The 22,047-nt window shown below is 41.6% G+C and overlaps 1 long non-coding RNA gene across 1 annotated transcript; it reads right to left on the reverse strand.

Moving 5' to 3' along the window:
• Positions 1–362: 362 nt before the first annotated feature.
• LOC125891462 (uncharacterized) lies at positions 363–4,864 on the reverse strand. The gene is made up of 10 exons (XR_007449641.1): positions 4,557–4,864; positions 4,325–4,421; positions 4,062–4,172; positions 3,827–3,979; positions 3,568–3,667; positions 3,320–3,396; positions 1,806–1,915; positions 1,631–1,688; positions 1,015–1,170; positions 363–907 (listed from the first exon to the last, which is right to left on the reverse strand). It is a non-coding gene; the product is annotated as an uncharacterized LOC125891462 (long non-coding RNA).
• Positions 4,865–22,047: the final 17,183 nt, after the last annotated feature.

Below are 22,047 nucleotides of genomic sequence, written 5' to 3' on the forward strand. Positions count from 1 at the left end.
AGTGACCATCCTTGCTTGTGAACACCTGAGCCTTTTTAAGATGCCCCCTGTACCTGTTGGTAAATGATACGATCATTTATCAATTAGCCTAATTACCTGTGGAATGTTCCAATAGGTGTTTTTTGAGCATTCAACAACTTCCCCGGTCTTTTCTTGCCCCTGTCCCAACTTTTTTGGAACACGTTGCAGGCATCAAAATCAGAATAAGTGCGTATTTTACAAAAAACAATATGTTTATCATTTTGAAGATGAAATATCTTGTCTTTGGACTTTATTCATTTTGAATATAAGTCAAAAAGGATTTGATTGTTATTATTTACATTTTACACAATGTTCCAACTTGTTTTGGAATTGGTGCTATATTATGGAGCTATAAAAACCCCCACTGACAAATACATTAAAATACAACCAACAAAATCTTAAAGTCCAATAGTATTTATTTTCTTTGAATTTCTTTTTGTAGTTCACCCCAGAGAGCAAGCCATACTCTGGGACAATGCAGGACCATCTCTACAACTGCGGTGTCAATGCTGAGGAGATGAGTTGGGTCTGTCCTGCTGTCCAGCGACTTTGAGGCGACAGTGGCAAGGAAAAACTCCCCACAAGAGGAAGAAACCTTGGGAGGAACCAGGCTCTCTGGGGGGGCCCATCCTCCTAAGGGCAAGGGAACCGTCAGCTGCTCCTGGCCACGGGACATCTTCTTCATTCATCCTCCAGTCGTCTTTCCTGGTCATCTGTTGTCCACCGTCACGTTGAACAACTACACCAAGAACACAGACAAGTTTAGTAACTCACTTACCTTCCTTGTCCCACATCGGGTCTCCTGGCTCCATGATGGTCATCCTGTCTCTGTGTGGTGTATCCAGGTCTCTTAGTGTGACATCAGGTCGTCAGTTGGGTTACACTACTGAGAATGAAGACAACACACTTGATATAAACACTATGTTGGCGCATTTAAAAATCTCTCTCTTCTTCAGGACTTGAGTTAAGGATGTGACGGTGTTGTCCTCTTACTTCTCTTGTAGAACAGGATGTAAGCACCCCTCTCCCGCTGCTCACAGACTAACTTGCCGGACGTCTCAAAGACCATTGAATCATTGTAGGTGAGCCACTGATCATCTGGTTCGTCTGGATTGTAGTCTGGGTGGATGCCTTTGCTGATGTAGTGTCCTATTAACAGAGAGATCTTGATTAATATCTTAAAACATAGTGGAGGTTATGAAGGTTAACTGATAACAGACAAAGGGGAATTTTTCAGAATCACGACAGCTCGGTGTGTAACTCACCTATTATTTATTTCTTAACCATTCATAAAACCTTTAGTTACAACTTAGAGAGTGATATCAAAAAGATTCTGAATATGACATGATGTTTAAAACTTTTTTGGTTTTCTACATAAAATATAAGAAGGTAGCAGAAAAGAGTTCCAAATAAAGCAGAGTGCTAATAACTAAATTTATCAATCAAAATAGGAAAAAATAACCATCAATTTCACACAGAAAAGGAAAGTTCCACTAAAAACTACTAACTACCACTACTAACTACCATCAGGACCTGAAACGTTTCTATCTACAATATGACAGAGGACGACAGACGGTCACATTCAGCCTTCAGTGTGTGCTTCTCTTACCCCTTTCTGTGGAGCCAAAATGGCTGATGGCACTGACCAAGCTGTAGCAGCCTCCATCCTGTGAAGGAACACAGTTCATAAGAGTTAGCTTCACACGTACACAAAACAACAGCACACACTGTCCACATGTTTACTTTCACCTGAGCCTGATTTTTGTGTTTCTGTTTTTCTTTACCTGTGTGGAGGAGACTGGCAATGTCCTTTATCAGCCTGACAGGGTCATCAACCTTTTCAAGCTCAAAGAAGGGAGAGTAGCGAAATCTCTTCAGCTGCAGGATGAGCACTCTGAGGGATAAGGTATGAAAATATGAAAGGATTAATGTTGAGCCTAAAGACAAAGTGGAGCAACACATTCTCATTGTAACTTGTCAGATAATGATGCTTTGTCAGTGGACCTACACCTTAAAATATGACACCCTACGTACCCCCCTGCGTCAGCTTTGAATATTCAGGGATGACATGATAATCTACGCTCCTTACATGCAGTGGGTCTCATTCATGAAAAGTGAGTAAATCTATGTGTAGATTTGCACATAAAAGCCTACGCTACTAAAAACCTACTCCGGATTCAGGAATGCCGCGGGAAACTCAGATTTGATCGTAAACACGTGTGTATGATCATGAATGCCAATCCATCGTAAAGTGACAGCGCGCTCCCGGTAATCAGCAATTAGCATAATTCCCCGCCCATGAATATCCAATGACCACCATATAAGGAGGTGTAGGTGCATCCAGTCGACTTGTCAGTCATGGCGCAAACAAAGAAAGAGAGGGAAAGAAGAAAGAATTTTTCCTAAGCGGAGATCGAAACAATTTTGGGTGAAGTGGACTTAAGAAAAAACATTTTATTTTCTTCAGTTAGTAGTGGTGTGACAGGGACAGGCAAAGCAAAGGCCTGGAGGGAGGTAACAGATGCTGTTAATGTTGTCTCCGTGGTACAAAGAACCATGTCAGAGGTGAAGCGTAAATGGTTTGACATGAAACTGGAGGCAAAGAAGCGCATAACGCACACAAAAAAACCACAGCAGCCACAGGAGGAGGAGGCTCGCAGTCCCAACTATCTGCTGCAGACGAGCGCATGGCTGGCATAATTGGGGAGACAGCGACATGCCACTGGAGGCAACATCAAACCCAGACGGTAAGGTGTTGTATCATAATACATTCTGAAAACCATCACTGATAGCGTAGTGGTCACCAAACAAACAGAAGATTCATTTGTGGGGTTTTGAATGAAGTGGGAACGGGAAACCAGAGATGTTTTGTGCATAATGGATAAACTCTAAATCAGTGATGGCTGTCAGAATGTAGAGCTATTTAACATGTATTTTAACAAATGATACGGATAACATATAGCCTACAGCATGTTTTGTAGCCTATGCATCGTCATCAAATTATTTGAATCTTAATAGCCTAAAGCTCTGTTTAATACAGCTCCAAATAAGTCAGTCTGCAGCCAACATAAATTAAACATTTTTTATATTTAATCATTCAAATGATCACAAAGCCACAAAAAAAGCGTCACGAACTGCTGCTGCCCGGTGCGTGTCATACTGCCACAAAGGGTGCCTCTGTGCGTCGGTGACTGACGCTGAGATCAACTGACTTTCAAGGGTCCCTGTGGGTCAGTGGACCCATGTTTGGGAACCACCCAGGTCAGGTGATCATTTATGTCAGATGTGTGCCACTTACTGTGGCAGAGTGAGGAGGGATGATCTGCAGCTCGATGTGTTCCCTCCGCAGTCACACCTGAACTCCACCTCCGTCTCCTGCAGAGCAGCACAGAGAAACAGGCTGTGTGTTATGAACACAACTACAACACGTCCACATGCTCAGACAGAGGCAGTGTGAGTGTGTTTGTGTGTGTCTGTAGTGTGTGTTGCATGATGTTTTATATCAGTCAGTGATCATGTGGCTGAAGGAGGATGTGTGGATCTTACCTTAAGGTACTCCTGGAGCATCTCCTCCACAGAGCCTCCAGGGATGAGGTCTAGAGACAGGTTTGTGGATTCCTCCTGTCTCACTGACTGTGCTCCACAGCTGCACATTAAAGAGACAATACACATTAATACTGGCTGCAGCGGTCACAACACAATTTTGTTTCATAACAGGACAAGAGCAGGGCTTATTCAAGACCAGATCATTAAGGTGGCACCATTAAAAATTGACTGTGTGTGACCCTGAACTGCGCAATCTCACCTTTTTGCATGTCCTGGTGTTCTCCATTGTGATCACCAGGTGATCCTCTACAGGGCAGGTATAATGTGTGCCCATGAAAGCTGCTGTCTCCTGCAGTAGAGAGGCCAGACCTCTCATCTGTTCCAGGACTGCAGTCAGGAACTCATGAGCATCCTGAATACACAGAGAAGAGTTTAAATACAGAGCACAGACAGTCAGGAGGTGAAACAACAGAATGTAAAGGCAGCTGACTCACCTTTTGCACTCAGGTGCCTGGGCAGAGACCACATTCTTAAAGGACTCCAGGAGGGGGATTTTAACTTGAGTGTCTTTGAACAAATGAACGTCCCTAACATCCATCAAGCTTCTGCAGAAGGTGAGAGGAAAAAAGAGACATTTTTGCACGTGTTTCATTTTGGTACTCAGGTTTGTGGAAAAACCTGAGAATGACGTAAGTGTGAATGTTCGGTTGTAGCTGCTGTATCTCATCAGTTGAGCCTCAGGAACTGAGCTCCAGACCTGCTCCATGCGGCTGATGGTCCCAGTGAAGTCTTCTAATGTTAGGAGACTCTGCAGGCTTGCGTTCATACAACAGGTCTGCCCAATGTTTGGAAATCTGACACAGAAACACAGCGAGTCAAAACACACGTCAGTATTCATACTTCACTGACCAATCACAAACAGGTATTTCAGTTTGATTTGATGGATTCATCTCTCGTTACAACTTTGATTCATGTGCAGATATACTCACCCGAAGCAGTCGATGGGGCTATCCAGAGAACTGTTAGTGTCCCAGATGTCATTTGTTTCGTTGCTATGGAGATAAAACAAAAAAAACACAAACACATGCTTAATAAACAAGCAAGAGGCTGACAGAGCAGAGTGTGTGTTTATAAGTTGCCGCCTCTGTGACAGTTGGTTAAGTAAGCTAACGTAACCCCTGGTGTAACCCCAGACAATACAGGCATAGCTGTAGCTTTTGCTATTTCAGTCTGCTTTCAGTTTGAAAATGGATCATTTTGGTGTAGTGATACATAAAATGTAGTGACAGCTTTTCACTTATTTGTTGAGTCGCGCCATGAACAGCTTCTCCTTGAGGTCAGTGATGTCGACTGAATTTGCCTGCGTGATGTCATCCAGTGAGCAAAACAGCGTCACGTCATCACGCTCGTCCTGCTCATCTGTGCTGTTCGTTGTTGCAGGGCTGCTGCTATAAGAAGAAATTGTCATCGTCAAGAGGTACAGTAGAACATACACAAAAAGACTCCCAGGTAAAATCAATAACATAAAATATTTTAAGAATACTTTAGCTACAGAATATCACTGCAAGATTTAAACTAAAGCAACCACCAAAAAACTGGAAGAACATGTTTTCATTAAGGTTACTTAGAGTTAAAAATATGATAGGTTAGGAAAAGTTTATGTATGTGAGAATATTAATCAGTGAATATAAGAGGAATTAAGAAAAAATATCAACTTTTTATGTTCCTGACAGACACTGAAAGCAGCATGGAATGAATGTCACTACCTCCTCTCAGGGTTTGGTGAGTCCGTCTTTTCGGTGTTGGTGATGTTGACTGGTGTGAGGCGTTGTTTTCTCTGTTGGAGGAAAAACAAACTTGAATTGTTCAATAATGCAACATAACATTCCCTTTGTGACGCAGTTTGAGCCTCTGAAGGTGGTGTCAGTAGGTCTAAAGAGAAACGTGGTCGGTTATTTTACAGAGGTAAATCATACAGACACTCTGTGTCCTTGTGGTCATCTCTGGGGTATTGGGAAAATTAAAGAGTTAGCAAACAACATGTCTGTAGAAACAAAAACGCACTCTGAATGAGCGTCTTACCTGTGGGGCTGAAGGCCTCCTACCAGGAATACTTTTCTTCTGTAGAGTGAAAACCAAAGCAATATTATGAGAAAACTGTTTTAAACTTCTTTTTTTCGCAGCCATTTCTAACTAAAATGTTTAAATATAAATGTTAGTCTACTAAAATGAGATTAACGTGAAGCTCTGACACTCTGACATCAAACATACGTCAAGGTAACTGAAGAGGCGATTCTCCCAGCTGTCCTTCTTTGGCTGTTGGTCCTCCCAAGCCTGAGCTGGCTTTGCTGAGACTGGAGCAGCAGGTACATCCTGGACACCGCCACTGGTGGTTAAGAGACACAGTTTTTCTACTTTCGAGGCCAGATAAATGAATCATAAATCATTTGCAAGAATTGTTTCCAGAAAAAAATCACTGTCACAGTTAACACAATCAGAAACAATTTGCATCAAACTTAAATACTTGACACTGAAATCTCAGACAGTTTGTACATGTTGCCTGTACATTTATTATTTTATTTTTTTTCAGTGCTCCAAGATTTTACCAGTTAAAAAACAATGAAAATTTTGCTTTCAAATGTCAGGTCTGCAGCTCTGGCACTAACTCCTACAGGTTTGGATTACTACCAAGAATCTACATACTAAAAAATGTAAATACTTGCATTAATACTACTTAATTTCTGGTAAAATCCTTCTAAACCCTTTATAAAGGCAGCGAATGAAACAGACCACTGAAGTGTATTTTGTATTGAAGTGTATGTCCTTACTTTGTCTGATGGCTGGAGTGCTGTTTCTCCTCCTCAGCCACAGTCTTCTTATGAGATCGTTGTTTCTTCTGTTAAGAATAAAGAAAAATAAAATGAACATTGACTGCAAATTAAAATGCCTTTTTGAGTAGTCCGGGAATGAGTCCTTAAACCCGAAAATGAGTACATTTTTGCACACTTGGTTTCCTTGTCTTGAAGTCAGTGAGTTTTTTGAATCTGGTTTTGGTTAGGTGCCTGAAATACAGTCTGTGCTTCACACCAAGGACTTCCACATTTTGTTCTAGGACATAAGATATGTCAGTAAATATCCCATTTGTGAAATTTTAAGCCTTTAGGTGTCTTACAAAGGTGGTTGCTAACGAGTGATCAAATGAGACTACAGAGCGTCATCACGTTGACAGCTTCACAGCCTTGTTGGGGTAGTGAATGAAGTAATTTAGATAACATTAGCTTTTTACTTCCACTCATTACATTTATACTTGAAAAATCATAATAGTTGTGTAAATATTTGAAGATTATTTGCAGTACAAACACAAGTATCATAAACTGTTGTTTTCCTGCAATAATCGAATATAACGAGAAAATCCCCTTGGCTTTTGTCGAGGGAATCAGGGTAACACTAACATCTGTGCCAGCCTACAAAAAACCTCTAGATAGACTATAATTTGACTGAAAGTATCGAAAAACACACTGAAGTCATGGAAACTTTTTCATTTCACAAGGTCACGTTAAAAGCCATGAATCTACAGAAAGATAGATACAGACAAACCTTTCGGCCAAAAATACGTTGTCTGAGCATCTTCACGGTGTTGCAGATCTCTTTTGAAATTCTAGTCTAGTTGTGATGTCCGTCTGCACTGTTTGACTGCTGGAGTCAAACTGTCTCTTGCAACATTCCACTCGTATTTACCAACTTTTGGCCTCACAAACAGCGTGGTGTCACTACATTCTGTTCCGAATTCAAGTGATGGAATGCATTCTACATCTTATAATTTTCATAATGTGAGCATCTCTGTAATATATTCAAACAAAAACAAACCTCATGCTACAGCAGTTTCAGTCTTCTTCACATTGACACAAGGAGCTGGCGACATGGAGTTTAAACAATGTACAAAAAATTTCAGGTATAAACCAGAACACAACAAGACATAAGATACACATCAAATATTTTGATACCATTCAAAATCAATGCAAATGGAGCCTCTGGGATTTTTCCTTCACCAAAACATTACTGATCTGTAATAAAATGGATTAAACCAGAAGGAATAGCATTGATTGCAGAACTGTATTCATATAATGCGACTGGCCAGGACCTTTCACGGTGTCATGGGCTAACAAGCTACGCTACTTTGGCTAGCCCTGCGGTGTTGACTGCTCCCGTTTGGTGCCAGGTCCTTCACGAAACTTGAGGTAAGTTGAGTTTACCTGAAACTAATGTTATACAACAAATCTTGAAACAATGATTCAGCTGTTAGTGAGAGTAAACAATCTAAAAAAAAAAAAGCTTCAACATTTTTAAATATGTAACGTTAATTTTGGTACGTTCATTTGCAACACTTGATCTTGTCGAGACTTGCAGTAATTTGGCCAGGTTTACAGTGAATCAGCATAACGTTTATTTAATACATATAACGAATAATTTTAAGCACATCAGCTGACCTGAATTTAGATTTTCACGTAACTTTAGTAACGAGTTGTTTATTTGGATGTCACTTGATTATACTTTGAATAAGATAATGTTAATAAGCTAAGTCACATTTAACGGTAGTGTTCTTTCTGACCATTAATGTTTTGTTGATACCAAACAAGAAATTCAAGTTAGTAGTTGGATTTGCAGTGTGCATAACGACTGACATTAAAGATTATATGCTTGTACCCACATTTGCAACCAGCGCGCATATTTATGATTTTGACATTGATAAAAGTCCGAAGGGGACTGAAATGTATGTGTAACATTAACGTTACTGTTATCAACAGCGCATTGCGAGATTATCTAGAACATGATAAAGAAATGTAGAAATTGTGAAAGAAAGGCAGTGTTATACTTGTTACAAGATCACCAGTGTTGAGGTCATGGCCACTTGTGACTCCACCACGCCTGCTACCCACAGCAGAAAGTGTAAGTACCAGTTTTGGCTGCTTGACTTTAGACAGCTAATATTACATTGTCTTCCAAGGACAAAAAGAAAGCATTCAAAACACTGTCATCTATATTCTGTTTTATTTTATCCTACAGATGTGACATAATAGTATTGTCAGCAAAAACAAGTGATTCACCCTTCATAGTTAACTTTCTGTGTTTCATTACCTAAAGCATTTATTACACTCATTTACTTTGATAGGCACAGTGTGGATCATTGGTGACGGCAATGTCCGGCGTGGTGTCTAGAGAGCTGCAGAGACCTTGGTAAGCACCCTCAGCATGCCAGACATCAGTGTCTGCTGGTTTGGCTGGGGTGGACTGCAGTGGAGAGGCCTTCTCTCCTTGTTTTTCCACTCCCTGTGAGGAAGAGCGGCACCAGATGTCCTGGGAACATCATGGGGAAAGTCAAGAGTGTCAAGCTGGTCAGCATGATGAAGGAGGACCTGCACTAGCTTCACCTCCAGCATCCTGACATTAAGATAATATTTTCTTCATTGACCAAAGGTGCAGGTGGGAGGCTGGTGGCAATCCAGCAAAGATTGATAAGGCCAGGAAATCTGTTTACAGTGTTATGGCTACATTTGTTCATAGTTTAAATGGTGCCATAATTGAGCACCCTCACATCAGACACATTCATCTCACACCTAGGGGAAATTATATGTTTTTAAGTAAATTAGTTAATTGTCTTAAAGACCACCTCCAAATGCAGTGAACTGCTTACTGTTGGCAGTGTCACTGCTTTTGAATTTGGCCTTTAAGGACACATTTTGTTAGGCCTGAACATAGCCCAGGCTGTCATGGCTAATGTTGAGTTTTTGATATTCTTCGTCTGTTAAAAAAACAAACATCTGTAGCCATAACACTGTTCCCACCTCTGCTCTTCCTCATTCTTACAATCCCACCCTTGGGACGGCAGTGGCTCCGTCCATAGGAACTTGGGTTGGGAACCAGAGGGAGCGTGGACTGGTGGCTGGAGAGGTGCCAGTTCCCCTCCTGGGCACTGCCGAGGTGCCCTTGAGCAAGTCACCAAACCTCCAAACCGCTCGGGGCGCCTCACCAAGGGCAGCCCCCTCACCCTGACATCTCTCCACTTTGTGCATGTATAAGTCTTGTTTGTGCATGTCTTTTGGACTACAGACAAAACATTAAGCATTAATGTTTAACACTGACACTGACAAATAATTAAGCAGTCCATTTCTGTGTGGGCCTGATTATTTTAACTTTGTACCTGAAGATAACTAAGCACCTTACACCCAGCAGCAGAGCCTGAGAAGATTTTGGAGAGTAACCTTTGTTTGCTGCTCTGTTAGAAGTCTAGTTTTAACACAGAAGAATGAGACTGGATAAAAGGGCTCAAAGTGAAAAACAAAGAATTAGCTGGACACAATAGTTTTGAAGCCCCCAAGGAGGTATCACTTGTTCGCTATGTTGCCAACTCTGAGAGGGTCTTCCTCAGACAAAGGTATTGTGATGTTTTTATAGTGAGGCAAATAGAAACTATAATAAAATAATCAGCCAATTGTGTGTTGCGTTTTTTTTTTAAGCCTCACTATATAAGCCTCAATACTGAGCAATACCCATAACATTCTCATATGTCACAACGTCACAAATAAATGATACCTCCTACAGGGCTTAAAACTATTCAGTGTGCAGATAACTCCTTGTTTTTCACAAAAGGAGAATAGTTTCGGTGAATTTTCTTCATTTGTCTGAAAGAAATGTCCAAACAAAACCAGCACATAACATCAGTTTTTCTTTTTTCTTTTTTTTTTTTACATTCTGCTAAGATAAATGCAAACTTGGGTAAATAAACTCATTAGTTCCTCATTTGTTCCTCAGTGACTACTCTAATTTTGTGTACCTTATTGTAAAGTGTTACCTTGCTTTTTACTTCCATCAAAGTTTTATTCAGTGACTCATACTGCATTAATTATATGAGTAGTAGGGAGAGCTGGATTTCAGTGATGGCCTTGTAAACGTGTTAGCATGTCTTTACCTGTTGAACCACTTTGTGATAACTTAGATTTCTTTTCTTTACTCACTAGTGGTTCCACCTACTAGTGAACTGTATCTTTAACCTCTCTCTTAGTCACAAAATGTGATTAGCCTGCAGCCCCAGATACTGACCCTCTGCTGCCTCACTCAATCCCATGTCAATTTCAGGCAGATTGTGAGCGTAAATTGCATGAAAGATCTAGTGAAATTTGGCCTGTTTGTAAATCTGGCACTGCTCGGTGATATCTCAGCTGGTCGGGTGTTTTCCGAGCTGCGATGGTATCCTAAACCGACACCCTGCCGCCTCAAACACAGAGAGTGAGATAGAACAAAGTCCAAAAAGAAAAGCTTTATTTTATTGAATTAATTCAGCCGGGAAAGAAATCCCATTTCCCCTTTGGGCTCAGCGGCCTATCAGGAGAGACAATGTAACAAGAGTCTTAGTGCTACCAAGTCTGAGAAGGGTCACAAGTCCTCAGGGTCAGGTGGGTTTTATCACTGCAAAAGTCTTATCTGACATTTGTCACAGGGACAGGCCTAGAGAGATAATTGGAATGGTATTCTCTCTCTCTCCTCCTGCATCCCCCCCCCCCCCCCCCCACCACCACCACCACACACGCACACACACACGCACACACACACACGCACACACACACATACACACATCTTCTGCGCATTTATCTTGAAGTGTGTACTGAAGTTGGTCTGCAAGCCTTGCCTTCACATCTCTCAATATCTTATCTTCAAGTAAGACGCCCACAGTTGGCATTTTAAGACGACACATACCGACCCCACACACACAGATAACTGCCGCTACTACTCACTGTCACTCACAATGGCCCACACACAAGCTGTGAGTGTGTGTATGTGCGAGAGTGGGCGAATAATTTGTATGAGGAGGCATGTATTGGCTCAGGTTGAGCTTGTGTTGTGCTCACGTGGAGGGATGCGTGTGTGTCGGCTTGTGTCGGTGTGTGCACACATGTGCGTGAGTCACTATTTATGCATGAGTTGATGCATTTTTGTTTATATCCGGGAGTACGAGTGTGTTTGTGTGCGCGTGTGTGTTGCTTCTGTGTATCTGCCCGGTGCAAGCGATGGTAAGCACTGATTATACAGTAATGCTAGGGTTGTCAGGAAGCCAGCAGGCAGCCTGGTTTTAGCCACAGCGGGAGGTGGCACCATCATCACCATTATACCAGCTTCAGTTTCAAACTGAGAAATATGCCAGTCTGGACAAAAGAGTGTCTCTTGTACATTTCATTTTACTCTGAGTGGACCTCAGTCTGTCTGTAAAAAGCCTGCCACTTCTCTTTAATTGCTGGGGTGAGCTGTATGAAAACACTTCACCCTGAGGTGCTGGTCATTTTGCATAGTCTCTGTTTAACACAAACATGTTTTAACTGACATGAAATATCTTTAAAGGGTGGATTTTCAGAAATTTAATAGAAACACTTAGACCTTGTGGTTTTGTAGCCATGCAGGGAGTTTTAGTTTAGGAGGTTTTTGTTTTCCACTTACAGTGGCCCTTGAGAGTGTAACACACTGCAGCCTAAGTAAACATTTAGAAATAGACAAAACACAAGCAAATGAAGAAAACATCTTTGCCAATTCGAAAACACATTCAATGCATTCAGAAGAAAGCACTGTAGAAATACAACTTAACAAATTGAGAAATACATGCAACAAAACAAAAACAAAATGCACCCCAAATACAGAAACACACTAAAGTTGACTAACCATTAATCATACAAATGATCTTAGTTTGTTTCATTTTATCGTTCTGATAGTATGATTCAGATACTGTTGCAGGGATCTGCATATACCTAGTGTATAGTGTGCAGTCTAAGGTCCGATCACATAGAAAGATTTTTGCAGTTTTTTTTATTTTTTATTTTTTATGTTTATACAGTAAATTGAATGCCACTGGTAAAAAAAAATGCTTTCTGTGCCTTTATTTTATTTTATTTTATTTTATTTTATTTTACAATAATTAATATCTAGTTCCTGAAATTTTCAGGCAGATGGTACGGACTGTAGCTCTGGTTGAGGGTGAGAGGCTGTCAGCAAGTAGTTTGTAGGACACAGGGAAACAGAGATCTGTGTGGGTACATGAGACCCTAAAAAAGAGGGTGAATCATGAGGAGTACCACTAGTTGGTCCAGGAGCTTCGCTGTTTCCAGGCATATTTTAGGATGACTCTGGGGCAGTTTGACAACCTGCTGTCTATTGTCGGCCTAGCAAAACAAAAGTAATTATCAACTACAGGGAATCCATTGGTCCTCCCAAGAGATTGAGCATCACCAGTTTCTTCTCCATTGTTTACCAACTGCACACATGTTGTTGTGACCACCACAGATGGCCCGCCTGTCAAATAATCCAATTGGACAATGGGAAAAAGATGACGTGAGGTGCTCTTCTGCCCTGAGTTTAAGTTTTTTTCAACTCGAGGAATTCAGAGCACTCTGGCAAAAATGCCAGGCTCCAAGAGCACAGATATGTGAGGCACGTCCCAGTGCAAAAGTAGCAAGCAAAAAGCTTCATTCTTATTGAACGCTTTCTGTGTGATTGGGGCCAAACACAGCCAATTGCCTTGTCCACATGTGCATGGGTATTTTTTAAAACAAAGCTTTTGTATGCATTTTGGCCCTTTATTTACATGCAAACTGTATTTTAGGTCACTGAAAAGGGACTTTTTGTGAAACTCTGTCCAGGCTGAAAATTTTCAGAACCCCCGTTTTCAGTGTTAACAGGTGGACAGGGAATACAGTTTTTGGCTTGTAACATCAGTAACATCACTACCTCCTGAAGCTCATGGAGAGAATGCCAAGAGTGTGCAAAGCAGTAATCAGAGCAAAGGGTGGCTATTTTGAAGAAACTAGAATATAAAACATGTTTTCAGTTATTTCACCTTTTTTTGTTAAGTACATAACTCCACATGTGTTCATTCATAGTTTTGATGCCTTCAGTGAGAATCTACAATGTAAATAGTCATGAAAATAAAGAAAACGCATTGAATGAGAAGGTGTGTCCAAACTTTTGGCCTGTACTGTATATATATATATCTATATATCTATATATATATAGATATATAGATATATATAAACAATATATAGTGATAGCACAGAGGCTCTGTACTCCCAACTAAGACATCAAACTTTTTATTGTCTTGCACACTGTCATCAACAGCGCAATACAGTTTCATTGCTTCCATTCTTACCTTTCACAGTAAAAGCTCTAGACATACACACTGCATCACTGTTTACCACAGGGGAACTGCTTCACATGCTGAGGCTGTGGTGATGACTTGTTCAATATAATAAATTAATTAATGGTAAAATTTTGGCCTCTGGCCTCTTCTTTAAGTTTGTATTCAACAAAATATCTTATTATTACATGAAAATGTACCGGAACAAGTGTATATGTGACTAAAATAAAAAGGAAATATATTATTTTGGCAGGTAAGAAAAAAAAAAAAAAAGCTTGGGTAGTAGTAGTAGTACCAGTCACTTTTGCCAGTGACTCAAAAAGTTATTTACGGGCACTGAAGCGTATAGTTACGCTTCCACTGTATTGAGGAACAGAAGAGTAGAATGCACCACAGAAGTCACTGCTCCAGTTAGCGTTTCAACACATTCTCACGCCGTCCTTGTCACATATCGATGTTTGATGTGGTTGGGTTTAAGCAACAAAAGCATGTGGTTGGGTTTAGGAAAGAAGGACAGGTTTGGCTTTACAAATTTATGGGAAGCGAACACCAGCCTCCACAGCGAAAGTTTAACAACAACAGCAGCCGTCTGTGCATCACGCCCAAGTGAAAGGATGACTTTTTCATCTGTGTCTGACACCAGAGGTCACTGACCTAGCACCCAATTTTGATTACTTCAGAGTCACACTGGATTGAGCCTTGCAGCAATAGCATTGTTTTCAGCCTTCTGATTGACCAACATCTTTATCTTCTTCTTCTCCTTCTTCTCCTTCTTCTTCTTCTTCTTCGCATGGCTTAGGGTTAGGGTTATACTACGATCTTTTGGTTTACTATGCACTTGACAGCACTTAAATTGTTTTCATTTGGACAGAGATTTTTTTATAACGATGCTTCGGTGGACAGGTTTTTTATTATTTTAAAGTACCTGTGGAAGTATGGACTACTGTAAGTCTATATCATGTTAAGTAACTCCATGAGCCATAACCAGGGCAACAACTTGTGTATCTGGGCATGTTCACTGGTCTTTGCAGCATGTCTGACTTGACTGACTAATGTACTGTGAGTGTTTCGTGAAATTGGTTTTCTTCATATGGTTATGTTTTGTCTGTTAGAACATCTTTCCTTTCGCCAAAATGTGTTGAGCTCTCAAGGTCACTGTATCTACGAGTGAGATACTGTAACAGCATAACTGCAAGGCAGGAATACATTTTTTTTTTTTTTTTTTTTTAACATACGAAATAAATAAATAAATAAATAGCTCAACACCAACACATCTTTTATAAATTATGTTACTCAGTAATACCGGACCTAATTGTCAACAGATTGTCATTTCATTTTTTTTCTATCCTGAGGCTAAAACATAAAGCACGGAGATGGACAAGCAAGTTACTGACGTGTTACTGACGTGTTTCTAACATGAAAGTAGTGCTGGGTGGTGTATTGGTTTTAAAATTGCATATGAAAAAAAAAATTCACATACCGGGCTCTAGTTTCCCGGCGCAGCGCAGTGTGGCGCAGTGTGGCGCAGGGTGGCGAACCCTGCGCAGAGCTAGTTTCGAGCAGTGCAACCCGATGCGCGCTCAGTTTGGTAGTTTGGCAGACCGAGGTGCGCTGAGATGGGTGTGGCGGCGCAGCAGGGGGAGGTGTCAACAGATCCAGCTTGGCGCAGTGACAGTTTCGTGCCAAAAGGCTTCGCCGAAGGTACGCTAAAAGCTCGCCAACTGAAACCATGGCTACTGTCAGTGCAGGGGGAGCACAGCCGGTGTAAGCTGAAGTTTGGCTGACCGGCGGACAGTGCGCACACGTCACCAAAACCTCACAGGCAGGTTTCCAGAATATCAGGCACATTAACAATGCAATAAATACCCAAAAAAACACTATTCAATGCAGCTATCTGCAATCAGCACATAAATGTATCTCTATATCGACTGTCCCGTCACATCTGATGTCAGATCAAAGGGGACTGGCACCTCTTGGTACGTGTAATGGAAACCCAACCTGATGAGTTCACATCCCTCTCAGCCAACCACAAACAGCCACAGCATCAGATAGGGAGTATATATTCAGCATCTGTCATCTTAGAAAAGTCAAAAGAAAAGAAACAGAGTGAGACTGCGAGAGAGAAAGAGAGAGAAACGCAAGGTTGATTTACAATTGTGGTGACCTCCTCCCAGGCTACCTTTGCATCATCAGCCCGTGGAGGTCTGCTCGCAGTTCCGTATATTCGGACACTGCGAGCTTGGATGTGTGTAAAACCCACTCCACGCCTTCTCTCCTCCCTCTTTCCGACTTGCGCCGGTGGGAGGGACGGAGGTGGGATAGAGGAGTAGCTGCGCCAGGTGCACGGTGTGCCAAACTTGGAAAATCCGCCTGGCCACACCCAGTTGGCGAAGCGCAGGTGTGCTGCGCCTCTGCCTCGCCCGGTCTGCGAAACTAGAGCCCACGGTCTTAATGATGACAAGATGCTTTCACTGTACAATGGGCAGCAGAGAGCACAATGGGCAGCGCCCGTGACATTGTGAGAGAGACAGGGCATAAAATTAACACCTGCCAAGTGCCAGTGGCAGGTAAAAAATGAGTTTGCAGTGTAAAACACACACCCACCAGTGGCCGATGGAAAATTTTGAATTGCATGTGGGTTTTTTATGAGCTTCGACCATTTCTGCCAGATGTGTCAGACTATTTTGACCCTCGCGGCTTATTGTACATGTAAGGGATAATCTAAAGTGAGCCGGTGACGGTGAAAAATAATACCCAACTCCCAAAGGGAGTTATTTTTCAACTGTCACCGGCTCACTTTACATTATCCCTCTTAGAACATGGCTTACTACTAAAACATTCAGTGATGTGACACAAAATAATGATTAAAACACGTTTTATTGATTCAAAATTCGCAAAAACAAATGTGTCTGTACTCTGTATCCATGGCAACGGCAGCCTAATGATAATGAATATTGAATTCACCCTTCTCTAAGGCCCGCCCCCCTTAGTTACTGTTGCTAAGTCCAACAAACTTTTGTTTTCGGAGCTAGACTGGCATGGTGCTCCCACTGTTGCTAACTGCACTCCCTGGAGAAATACTCTCAAATTTCTACACTATGCATTTGAAGGATATATTCAGGATGTCAGATTGACACAGCAACGGAATCAAGGTAACACAGTGTGTGCAGATGAACAGTGTTTAGCTTCACCCCCGTGCCGCTCCCAGCACCCAGACTGGCAGCTGTCGGGGGGCTGCAGAAGAAATCGAACAACGTTCATCTGCGCACAATGCGTTGACACACAGCTGGTTCAATATGAGCAAAGTTTCCCTGCTTCCCTTCACTGGTTCCTGTACAGCAGGGTCGGTCTTTGCTTCACTGTTATAATCATTAAAAAGCAAAAGCAGCATGTGTATACATTCAGTAGGTACGTTTCCGTTTCTGCTCCGATCCTATTTGGCCTGTGTGGACTAACGTTAACGGATTTTGATGCTCCTCAGTCTCAGGCTGTTGCTATGGTGTCCCTAGCAACAGAGCAGCAGAGCAGCGGTGATACCTCAAGAAATAAACACCACAGAATTTTGTTGATTGACCAATCAGAATCAAGTATTTAAGAGTGCCATGTTCTAAGTGCTGGGAACGCATAACGTCAGCTGCCGGAACTTGTTTCCTGGGCATTCTATGGTAACTTCTGAGCAAGATGTGGCAACACATTTCTGGCTTGAAGCCACCGCCAGAAAAGAGGAAAAACAAAGATGAACATGTTGGATTTGAGAAATGGAAACTAGATGAGGCTGGCCAGCCGCGGTCATGGCTGACCTACGACCCCCACACCAACACGATGAGCTGCAGCCTTTGCTGCAAGCACGCCAAAGAAACACAGAAGGCAGGGTTGGAATTTCCTGAAATTGGATTTTCATCAATCTGGAAATCCATCGGTTAAAAAAAAACCAAAAAAACTTTTTTTTTTTTTCTTCCTTTACCTCTGGAGGCACAGCCCAGAGTTTTTCAGCTAACGGAAGTGCAGGGGCCTTGGCAGTCGCTCACGCCCTTCACTTCCAGCGGTGCCCCCAGGGAATCGTTGTGTTGTTTACAAATACTTAGGGTAGAAAACCAGCAGAGTTTAGCTATATATCACATTTTTCATGTCACTGTATCACCATGTAGACTAATCTGATGTTTGTTAAGTCTATAAACACAATGATTGAACAAACATTACTATTTCTGTGTGCATGCCTTGTAATTAATAACATGGTTATCATAGATTAGCTGGGCTAACCGTTAGCTGTTAACGTTAGCTGTTAGCGGTGTCTGTAATAACCACAGACTGTATAAAAATAAGGTAATAACTCAATAGACGGTCCGTGAAAAAAATATTTTTTTCCAGCGGATATCTTAGTTACAACATGATTGAGCTAGCAAAGCAGTTTTGTTTTGCTATGTGTGGTATTTATTCAGTTATGGGAAATCACGATGTCTAGAAAGCATCAGTGGCTGCAGCTGACAGGGACAGGACATCATCTGTTAAAAGCCTCCCGTTGTCGGATACAACATGAAACTACTCCAGTTAGCTCAATCATGTTGTAACTAAGACATCCGCTGGAAAAAAAAAAAAAAAAGTGTAGGTACACATTTCCTGGGGACACCTGCACATCTCGGCCACGCCCCCTGCATTGTGATTGGCTAAAGCGCAGCATCGTTCAAACTCAAAGCCCCGCCCTCCCCCCCTCTCTAGTCGTCTTTCACACAGGGCTGCCGACAGATTCTTGAGAGATTAGATTTTCATACTAAAAACTTAAGGGAACTATTTTTAGTCAAACAAGGCATGATTTTTTTATTTGGATGGTGAAAAATATGTTTGGCTGGTACATTTTTGGAGGTCACTAGCCAATGGCAGATGAGGTAAAAAGTTTTACACTCTGTGAGAGAGAGGAACCCTATTAATTGCAAACTCTTCTTACTGATTGGAATACGCAATTATGGATGTTGGATTGGAGGCCATCAGTGGGGTTAGTGAAACAGTAGTCTGAGTGGGCGGAAGTTCGCTGCAGAGATCAGCCTCTCATTGGGCGGAACGAGCCACCCGCTGAACTCCCGCCCTACCACCTCCGGTTGTGTAGCAGTTTTCAACCATTTCCAACACGTCCTTTACTAACTTTTGCAGTGTTTGATCTTGCGGGATGTAGCCATTTTTCTGCCATGGTTCACGTCCTGTAGGTGATATTTTTGTGGGCGTGTTACACCAAAACCTGTTTCCCCCCGGCAATATTTTTGCAAGTGCACAGTTGCTGTGGCACCGCCCAGAACGATTGTGATTGGTTGAAAGAAATACAAGCAGCCGGGGCATTTTTTTCTCCAATCTTAAAGTGAGAGTCGGCCCAGCCAGACCTTTCTTTTCTTGAGAAAGGTCTGGTGAGCGAGACTAGTTAAACAGTGAAGGCAAAGGGTCAGACATTGCTTTAGGTGGCATTTGCTTGGGGCACTGCATGTGACAGGAAAAGCAAACGTTGGAGCTACATTATGAACATCATGACAATCCACCTATGTAAGGACATGGTCCTGCTAGGGACAGTTGAGAAAGATGGATTCAGAGCAATAATTAAAACACTGTGTTTGATGTACATCTTATGGGGACGGCAATACTTCTTAACATAACGTAAATTAATATCTTTCTTACTTGTGCATAGAATATTTGAGAAAAATCCTTTTCTGCCAGAAGTGCTTAAAATGTAAGGACATTTTAATGTCATTATTTTTTACTGTCAGCTTTGATTACTGTGGTTATACAACAATCTTAAAACACTTTGTTTTGAAAAGGGAGCGGTGTTAAAGTTGTTGGTATGTCTAATTAGTCCTGTGTACTGTGAAGTTCTGTTCATACATTGAATCATTTTGTGAAGCCAAGCAAACCCAATGGTAATCAGAGACTTCAGTATATACATGATGTGCCCCTGACAGTAGAATGAGCCACTACGCCCAATCATTATAAACAAATACCGTGATATACCGGTAAATTGTAGCAGCAGCAACAGCAGCAATGCATGTAAAATAAGATTAGATTACTCTTGTGTTTTTTATTTGGGGTTAGACAGAGTTTAAAATAATAGTAATGCAAAAATACTAGAAGTCTAAAACTTTTTATTGCAACTTTTTTATGTCTTCTTTTTTTCTCTTTATGTGGGCCCATAATCAGCAGGTCATGTGCTCGTGGTGAAAATCAATCCAAACCAATCTATTCACCCGGACCAGCTGAGTGTATTTGGCTGAACTTACATATTAATTTCCAGACCTCTGTAACCTGCAGTCCTTCGGTTCATTTTTATAATTTATTTTTCCTGTGGCACTTCTCCTGAGTGAAAATAAGCATACTGCATTGGCACAAATGTAACACCATATATTGTTTTATGTAAATTATGTTTGACAGCGCGGGGGTCGAGTTATATCTGAGGACTAGACCTTTTCTTGTTCACAACATCAGATATTCCTTTTCAAGAGAGAGAGTGCAGTGTTGCATTATAGGTTGTTCAGAGGTTGTTTGTAGCTTTAATGGTGCTTGGCCAGTGAATTTCTTAATGTCTGTTTATAGCATGTTTTTCACGGTTAGAGGGTCCTAAAAGCATGTTGAGAAGTCCAGTTAAATTTACAGGAGTTCATGATGGCTTGCATGATGTGTTGTGCTGCCACGCAGGAAATAAATTCCTGATGATGAGCCGAAAGCATCTCCTGATGTCTTGACAGCGAAAATGGACCAGGAACTGAATCATCTGTCAAATAGCCAAGAATTACCACTACCACAAAATGTCATGATAAAGAGCTCAAAAATAGTCTGAATAACGCATACAGCAAGAGAACATCATCCCCACTGCTTTTTAGAGCCTGACAGGAGAGTGTGTGAGTATATGTGTGAGTGTGTGAGACTGAAGAAGAATGTGCTGCACTTAAAGACATCCTTGTGCAGGCTACACAAATGTGCTATTTGCATTTTGCTGTCATTAAAGAATTTTGGGCAGCCGGCTCTCATTCACAGGTCAAATACTAACGCTTCGTCAAGCCCCTTGGTGTGTGATATGAGGGCTAAAGGCACCCTTTAGTGTCTTAATTAGATGCACTGGGCTTTAAGCTAACCCTAACCCTAACCCATCCGTGGCAATACCTGACACTGAGAGCAACTGATGTGGTATAAAGAGCAAGCAATTCCGCATAGGATGGGAGCTGGATGGGTCCAAAAAAGGAAAAAAAAAACAACAAAAAAGCTTCACCCAGGAGACCGCAGTTCTTATCCTGTGTGAAACCAAAAAGTCACCATTAAATGGTGCCTTGTGCATCACTATAAGACGCCGAGGGGCCGACTGGAGATGCATCACCATGGTTACCTGTGCCAACTTAAAGGGATAGTGCACCCAAAAATAAAAATTCAGCCATTATCTATTCACCCTCATGCTGAGGAAAGCTCTGGTGAAGTTTAAGAGTCCTCACATCCCTTGCGGAGATCGGCAGGGGGAGCGGCTAGCACACCTAATGGCTGACGGCGCCCCAGACGAACATCCAAGAACACAAAATTGAAGCCACAAAATATCTCCAACATGGTGTAGTAATCCAAGTGTCCTGAAGCCCCGACATAAAAAGTTGTTTCGAAAAACGTCATTTGAACTCTGTTTTTAGCCTCACTGTAGCCTGTAGCTCTGACTGCTTCTCTGTGCTCCGCGCCATCAGCCAGCTTGAGTTGAGCTCAGACCAACTCATCAGGAATCTTTGTTCTGAACCGGCTTAACACTTAAACAAAAGCCTTATTGACGTTACAGAGCTGTCCTGGTCGCTGTCTGCCATTGTCTGATATTAACATTATTGTCTTCCACTTTGGTGGAATATTAATGCTGGCATATTGTCTACTGTTTGTATACTGTAATATTTCACCAGAAACAGTATGCAAATAATGAACTACTAGTTTCACACTAAGGTTTCAGACTTACTTAAATATCTCACATACTGTTTTAGCCTACAAAATAGCATATTAGTATGAAATTTTAGAGGCAGCCTTTGTCAGCCATGTGGTACTAGGCAGGCACTGTACACTAGGCACTAGTTAAAACCATTTTGCAAAAAATAGTTGCCTGCTGGGGCCAGAAGTGGCACTACATAAGCAGTGGACCAATGGTAAAGTTGTGGGCAGAGAACCAAAACCATGAGCTGAAAGACTCAGAAAAACACTGTAAAGCTGAGAGTCAGGTGATAAATCTGTATGGGTTCATCTCTATTGGTGAAGGGCAGACTGATTTTTGTCTCAGTATCAGTTCCTCTGGCTTGATACAGGTAAATGTATTGAAC

The sequence above is a fragment of the Epinephelus fuscoguttatus genome, linkage group LG7 (assembly GCF_011397635.1).
Source record: "Epinephelus fuscoguttatus linkage group LG7, E.fuscoguttatus.final_Chr_v1".
NCBI lineage: Eukaryota > Metazoa > Chordata > Actinopteri > Perciformes > Serranidae > Epinephelus > Epinephelus fuscoguttatus.